Source organism: Mytilus edulis, chromosome 1, assembly GCF_963676685.1.
Source record: "Mytilus edulis chromosome 1, xbMytEdul2.2, whole genome shotgun sequence".
Lineage (NCBI taxonomy): Eukaryota > Metazoa > Mollusca > Bivalvia > Mytilida > Mytilidae > Mytilus > Mytilus edulis.
The window spans coordinates 50,968,757-50,974,711 of NC_092344.1; the positions used below are offsets into that span (position 1 = coordinate 50,968,757).

General features: G+C 31.5%; 1 long non-coding RNA gene across 1 annotated transcript; it reads left to right on the top strand.

Annotated features, from left to right (window-relative positions):
- Nucleotides 1–688: 688 nt before the first annotated feature.
- On the top strand, nucleotides 689–4,429 carry LOC139484729 (uncharacterized). The gene is made up of 3 exons (XR_011655143.1): nucleotides 689–761; nucleotides 2,192–2,334; nucleotides 4,019–4,429. It is a non-coding gene; the product is annotated as an uncharacterized lncRNA (long non-coding RNA).
- Nucleotides 4,430–5,955: the final 1,526 nt, after the last annotated feature.

A 5,955-nucleotide genomic window follows, 5' to 3' on the forward strand; every position in this document is an offset into this window, starting at 1 on the left:
TAAGAATTGTCTTAGAGTATAAAGGGACTATTTAAGGCGGCTTGCAAAAAAGACAACTAGCTTAGACACAGTAAATGTGTCTAGAAAGTAGTAATTTTGTATTTTTTATTGATTCGGGTGTTGTATATTTAGCAAACCAAATTGATTATTCAATTTCAAGAAAGTAGTCAAACGATGGGAAGTACAAGAAAAGTCGAACTAGCATTCACAGACAGTGAAAATGAACCACTCTTTTGGCTCTATTATAGTGTTTTTGGACATTTGTTATTTTTAATGAAGCGTTGACCACACAGACTTAGCCCGGTTATTTTACAATCAAGCATGTACCCTGCTGTATACATATTTGATGCAAGTATTTGTCAGCCGGTTCTAATAGACTTTATACGGTATATACGAAACAAAATCGGTCGACATGACACAACACAGATGAAACACTTAAAATTACATGTTTTGGAAGGGGTTTCCTCCAATACTTAGAGGCTTCACTCAGTGGCCCCTACAACCATGTCTCGTCTATTTTGGATTCATAGTTATAGACACGAGTCGGTAGATCAAAGGTGCACAGGAACATGACTTTTTTCTTTGTTTGCAACACTTTACCTTATAATGTGTCTAAACTTATCTTTGATGAATTATCCAATCTGATTAACTACTAGTATCTTATTTTACTAAAAACATTATTAGATTATTTGAATTTCAGTTTTACCGTCCTTATCAGCAAAAGGATATATAGTGAGACCACCTAGTTCAGTCGATAATAAGTAAGTAAATTAAAATTGTTTTAAGCCCTTATAATTAATTTTTCAATTAAAATCAATGTTACATCAAAAATGACACAGACCTAATACTCTTTTTATTGCTTAATAATGATACATGTACGGTCATCACAACGCCAATTTTCATTCAAGCACACAACTGTGGTTTAATGCCATATCAAACGATGTCCTAGCTATTTTGATTTAAGGAAAATATTTTAAAATGCATGCATATATATACTAAACTATTTTTTTATTTCGAGATTTTAACTGCATATAACAATCGCAAAATAATGTAGCACGTGAAGAATAAATGAGATGTAGAGCGATTGTAATTTTTTTCTCATAATTTCTATATGTCCAATATGTGTAGATGAAACTTAATCATAACATTTGTTAAAGGGGCACTGGCTTTCAAATTCGTTTTTGCTGATTTGACTTAAATTTTCATATTTGATTTACAACAAACTGAAACGTATTAAAACTATAAAAAGTATAAAACAATCAATTTAGAAGGCATAGCACCACCAATTTTTATCATGGTTTCGTATATATTTCAATCTAGGCGCAATCTAAGTAACTACCTTCGAAAACTCCCGACAGTCATATAAGTGATTTAAACATAAATAGTGATATACACAGATAGTTAAATCGTGCAAATGGATTTTTCTATGTCTGTTTAATTTCATATTATTGGTTAAAAAATGTATGGTAATCATCGTTTTACCTCTGAAAGAATGAGTTCTTGTGCATCGAATCAATAATCAAATAATTTACATTTGTTTCACTTTCAATGTTTTCATGTTTTCCCTTCAAATAGCTGAACACGCATAATTCAAAGTCCATCTCTAGCTAACTTGAATGTTATATGAAAACGGATTCAATGAGGTCGATTTATTCACTTGCAATCATCGATGCGGTTTAACTTATTTTGTCAAAATTGAACCAGACTGACTGCTAAAAGCGAATTATAATTATTTCACTATTTCACTTTCGTTAATGATTGAACCAAAACAAATCATAGTTTTTTTTAATATATATAATATATCTCTAAGCTCGTCCCCTTTAAATGAATGAATGTATATTTTGTTTTCTTTCCGATTTGATTAAGTCTCTTTGTATCATGTTTCTTTACCTTTTCGTTCATCAAAATTCTTCTCCCTTCCTTTATCCTCTATTAATATTCAATTATGTATTATGTTTTGATAATGAACTGACAAATTGATATCTTGATATGCATCCTTTCTGCATTAAACATTTTTTCAAACCAAAACGAAACAGAAGCGTTTCAAAAACTTTTTCTCTTTAACAGATAGTCGATATCATTAAACGATGTTTAACACTTCTTAGTATTAGAAACGGGCATATTTGAAAGCTATTTTTTATGAATCATGTGTGTCGCTAAATAAGTTCAATACTATTTTTTTGTATTTCAGCAATGTAGGGATTTACATAGTTGTAGCAGTTCTGACCTTCGTTTTGACATTCTGCTTGGGAAAATATTGCTGTAATAACAAACGAAACAAACCAGAGAATTCGCGGAAGCCTGATGTTTCTCCTGTTTATATCATCGAAAACGGTACATAGATTTATTCAAATGAGCGACTATGGTACTGGTAACTAAAAACGAAAATAACATAAATTATTGTCATCTGAGTTGTCATCATAACTTGTTTCTGATTAAATGGAAAACAAAGTCAAAACAAACACAGCGTTCAAAACTTAATGCGTAATAAGTGCTTTTCATGCTTACCGGTCATTCCATTATTGAGTAAAGTCTGGGAATTTAACCAATCAAATTGTACTGGACTAACTTGCATCAGGAATGCTCCATACATAAAAAGACAACAATGTAATAGTACTTCAGAATCTATTTGACCGAAGCAACCTTAAACGAAGAGCTAAATAAAATGTTAAGGTATTATTTTATCAATTATGTTTGTGCCGAATAACGTACTAATGCCGATGATCCCCTGCAACTGAGGTAGTGACTCAATGCAAGATAATGACGATTATAAGACTTCAAGAATATAATGTTTTTGATTCCCCCCCCCCCCCCCCTCAAATTCACTTAATTAGGAACGCACAACTCTACACAAAGCAAGTAAAAGAACTAAGAATGTGCTTCAAACTAATCATATCACCGAATTCTATATATATCAACTAAAAAACACAGAAATGTAAGTTAACTAATAGACTAAACTTTGATTCACTTTGATTCACCATTCTAATTTGTTTGAATCATTCTAAAACGTTATCTCCTCCAATGCAACAAGATTTTAGAGAATGACGAGGGTAAAACCATCTGATTTGAAATTTATTCGAAGTTATCTTCCTTTGGACAATAAGGGTTTGCATTGTCAATGCATCTTGAGGACAAATTAGATGAATAGTTTTGCTATCAACAATGCTTTTTTTTCTTCCGAAAATACATTTTTCAATAGCAAAGATTGTGCAACACCGAGTCATTACTTCGTTAACCCGTTAACCATAAAGTATCATATACCTTGTTATCTAGTTTAATCTTTATCGGGTTTTTTTTACCGAAATTAAATTTCTATCTCTACTTTTCCGTTAGGCTTGCAGATTTGTATTTGCAGAATGAGTTTTAATCCCGTTTCACTTCTTCTAATTGTGACAACAATGCAGCTGTTGGACACTAAATTCCTTGATACAAATGGATATTTGTACATGCATAAGACTGCTTGTAAATAAACTTATCATAGATACCAGGACTAAATTTTATATATATACGCCAGACGCGCGTTTCGTCTACAAAAGACTCATTAGTGACGCTCGAATCCAAAAAAGTTTTTAAAAAAGGCCACATAAAGTACGAAGTTGAAGAGCATTGAGATCCGTAAATATTCTTTATGTTTCATTCAGAATATTGATTGGTTTTTTTACAAGGAATTCAATGCCTCACAACAATTCAGCGTTCTTCAATAAAAAAATATTTAGATTGATCAATTGTTATTCCCTTAATATACAGTTTATACGTGTCTATACGTGCCCGGAGCACCTTAGATCACCCCTATTTTTTTGGTGGGTTTTTGCTTAGTCTTTAGTTTTCTATGTTGTGTCTTGTGAACAGTTATTTGCCTCTTTGTCTTTTTCTTTTTTAGCCGTGACGTTGTCAGTTTATTTTTGATCTATTAGTTCGGCTGTCCATTTGATATCTTTCCTTTCAGCTAGATAATATTGGTAGTTTAGTTTCGAATGTTAATTCATTAATTTTTGATACGTTGCACATTTCGTTTCAGGGCGAAATCAATGAAGGCAGACCTATCAAAGAAGAAATGTTTGAATTTACCTCTGAATCGCAAAACAGGAAAATAAGTTTCCTCATTATGTTACATTTTGTCGAATTGTGTCAAATCACATAATTCAGACACAACTGTAAAAAGAAGAAAAACGTTGAATTTTAGTTGAATATATAACATGCTTTATAATAAATGAATTGCTTGCTCCCCGAGACAGAGATACTAGTTTAGCTCTATCTATCTGTTTACCTTATGTAATTATAGTTAATCTCTTTCAAAAGACCAGTATCAACTGTTGTCATTCCTCGGTGTGAGATGTCTGTCCATCCGTGCATACTATTTAAAAAATCTTTTCCTATGATAAAAATATTTAGAATGGAATCAACTTTGTTCACTATGTTAAAAAGAGAAGTTGCGTTATAATTGTTGATACATGTATGAGACAATTTATCCCTGTTAAATCATTATCTTTTGAATAAAATGCCTTTGATGAATTAAAGAGGTTGTTTGAATTTCATATTTATATACATTTCCCAAATCATCATGTGTTTAGATCAAAACATCTCGGACATGCGTTTGCTAAATAAATTTCTCTAATTTTTCGTCAATTTATCCCTTTCTGCACCAATTATATATAAAAAAAATCAACGTGTGGTTCGTTTGATCTCAGTTCTTCATTGGTTAAAATCTGATTATGACGTCGAATTTTCTTGTTTTTCCTATTGTGACGGCATAATAAAAGGCGACCATGCCTGTTGACATCACATAGAAAGAACACATCTTTTTGCAGATCAGTCGCAAAGAAGGAATAGGTTTGACTGCGTATTGTTTGAAAATCATTAGAGAAACGGATTCCACCACCAAATCTCGTGTAATACGATATTTATCAACTCTCGACAGTTAAATTTTAAATATTTTAAATGCTCGGCGAGCCTCGCGTTTTAAATTTGAAAATCTAACTGTCTCGAGTGGATAAATATTGTATTACACTCGATGCAGTGGTAGAATCTATATGTATTAACGAAAGAAGATTTTCATAAAAAAAAAATGGCGTTTCAATGGCGTTTTGTAATTGCCTGTCTCGCTTTATTCCGAATGCGTTTTTTTTTTTAAATTTTATTGTCTGACTTCCTGTCGTCCTTATAGATTTTCCTTAATTTATATAGACGCAAAACTATTAAACAATGAGATATTGTGACAATGTTTTAAAAGTGGACCTAGTTTGGATTTCCATAATTTTTAATATAATTTCTCTCATTGTTTCCGGTCTCCCTATTAAATTTTACGTTTCAATATTTCCAATCTAGTTTGAGTTGGCACGCTAAAATGAAAATGGTTGTTGTTTATTTCAAAAGTTTGCTTTTAATAACAGGTAAGATTCTTCATTTGTATTAGATAAAAACAATGCCTCTATGTGAGCATGTGATTATTATTATCTCAGAAGATATTACATGAGAAAGATAAACATTCGAAATATAGATTCCACGGCTGTAAAAAGTGTTTTACGATATTTTTCGACTTGAGACAGTAACATTTTAATATTCATAGCACGAGGCTTGCCGATCGCGAGCTTTACAAAAAAAAAACTGTTGAGTGTGGGAAAATATCTTCATACACGAGTTATAGTGGTGGAATCTATTTCTATAAGTACTATATATACCATGGTTTTTACGAGTTAACATATTTAAACAAACGAATCCGAAGGATGAGTTTGTTTAAATATGTTAATGAGTAAGACACAAAATACAAAATACAAAATTTGTAATATAAATAAAATGATTGACAGCTTCAAGACCTTCAACTAATATTGGAAATTGATCACGTTACAGTTTTATCCCATGAAATGGAAGCTCGCGCAAGTCACTTTTGCGCCTCGTGTATGATATTTTGTGTATTTCATGTAATAGAACCCCTGAATTTACAAAAAAGGAAAAAAA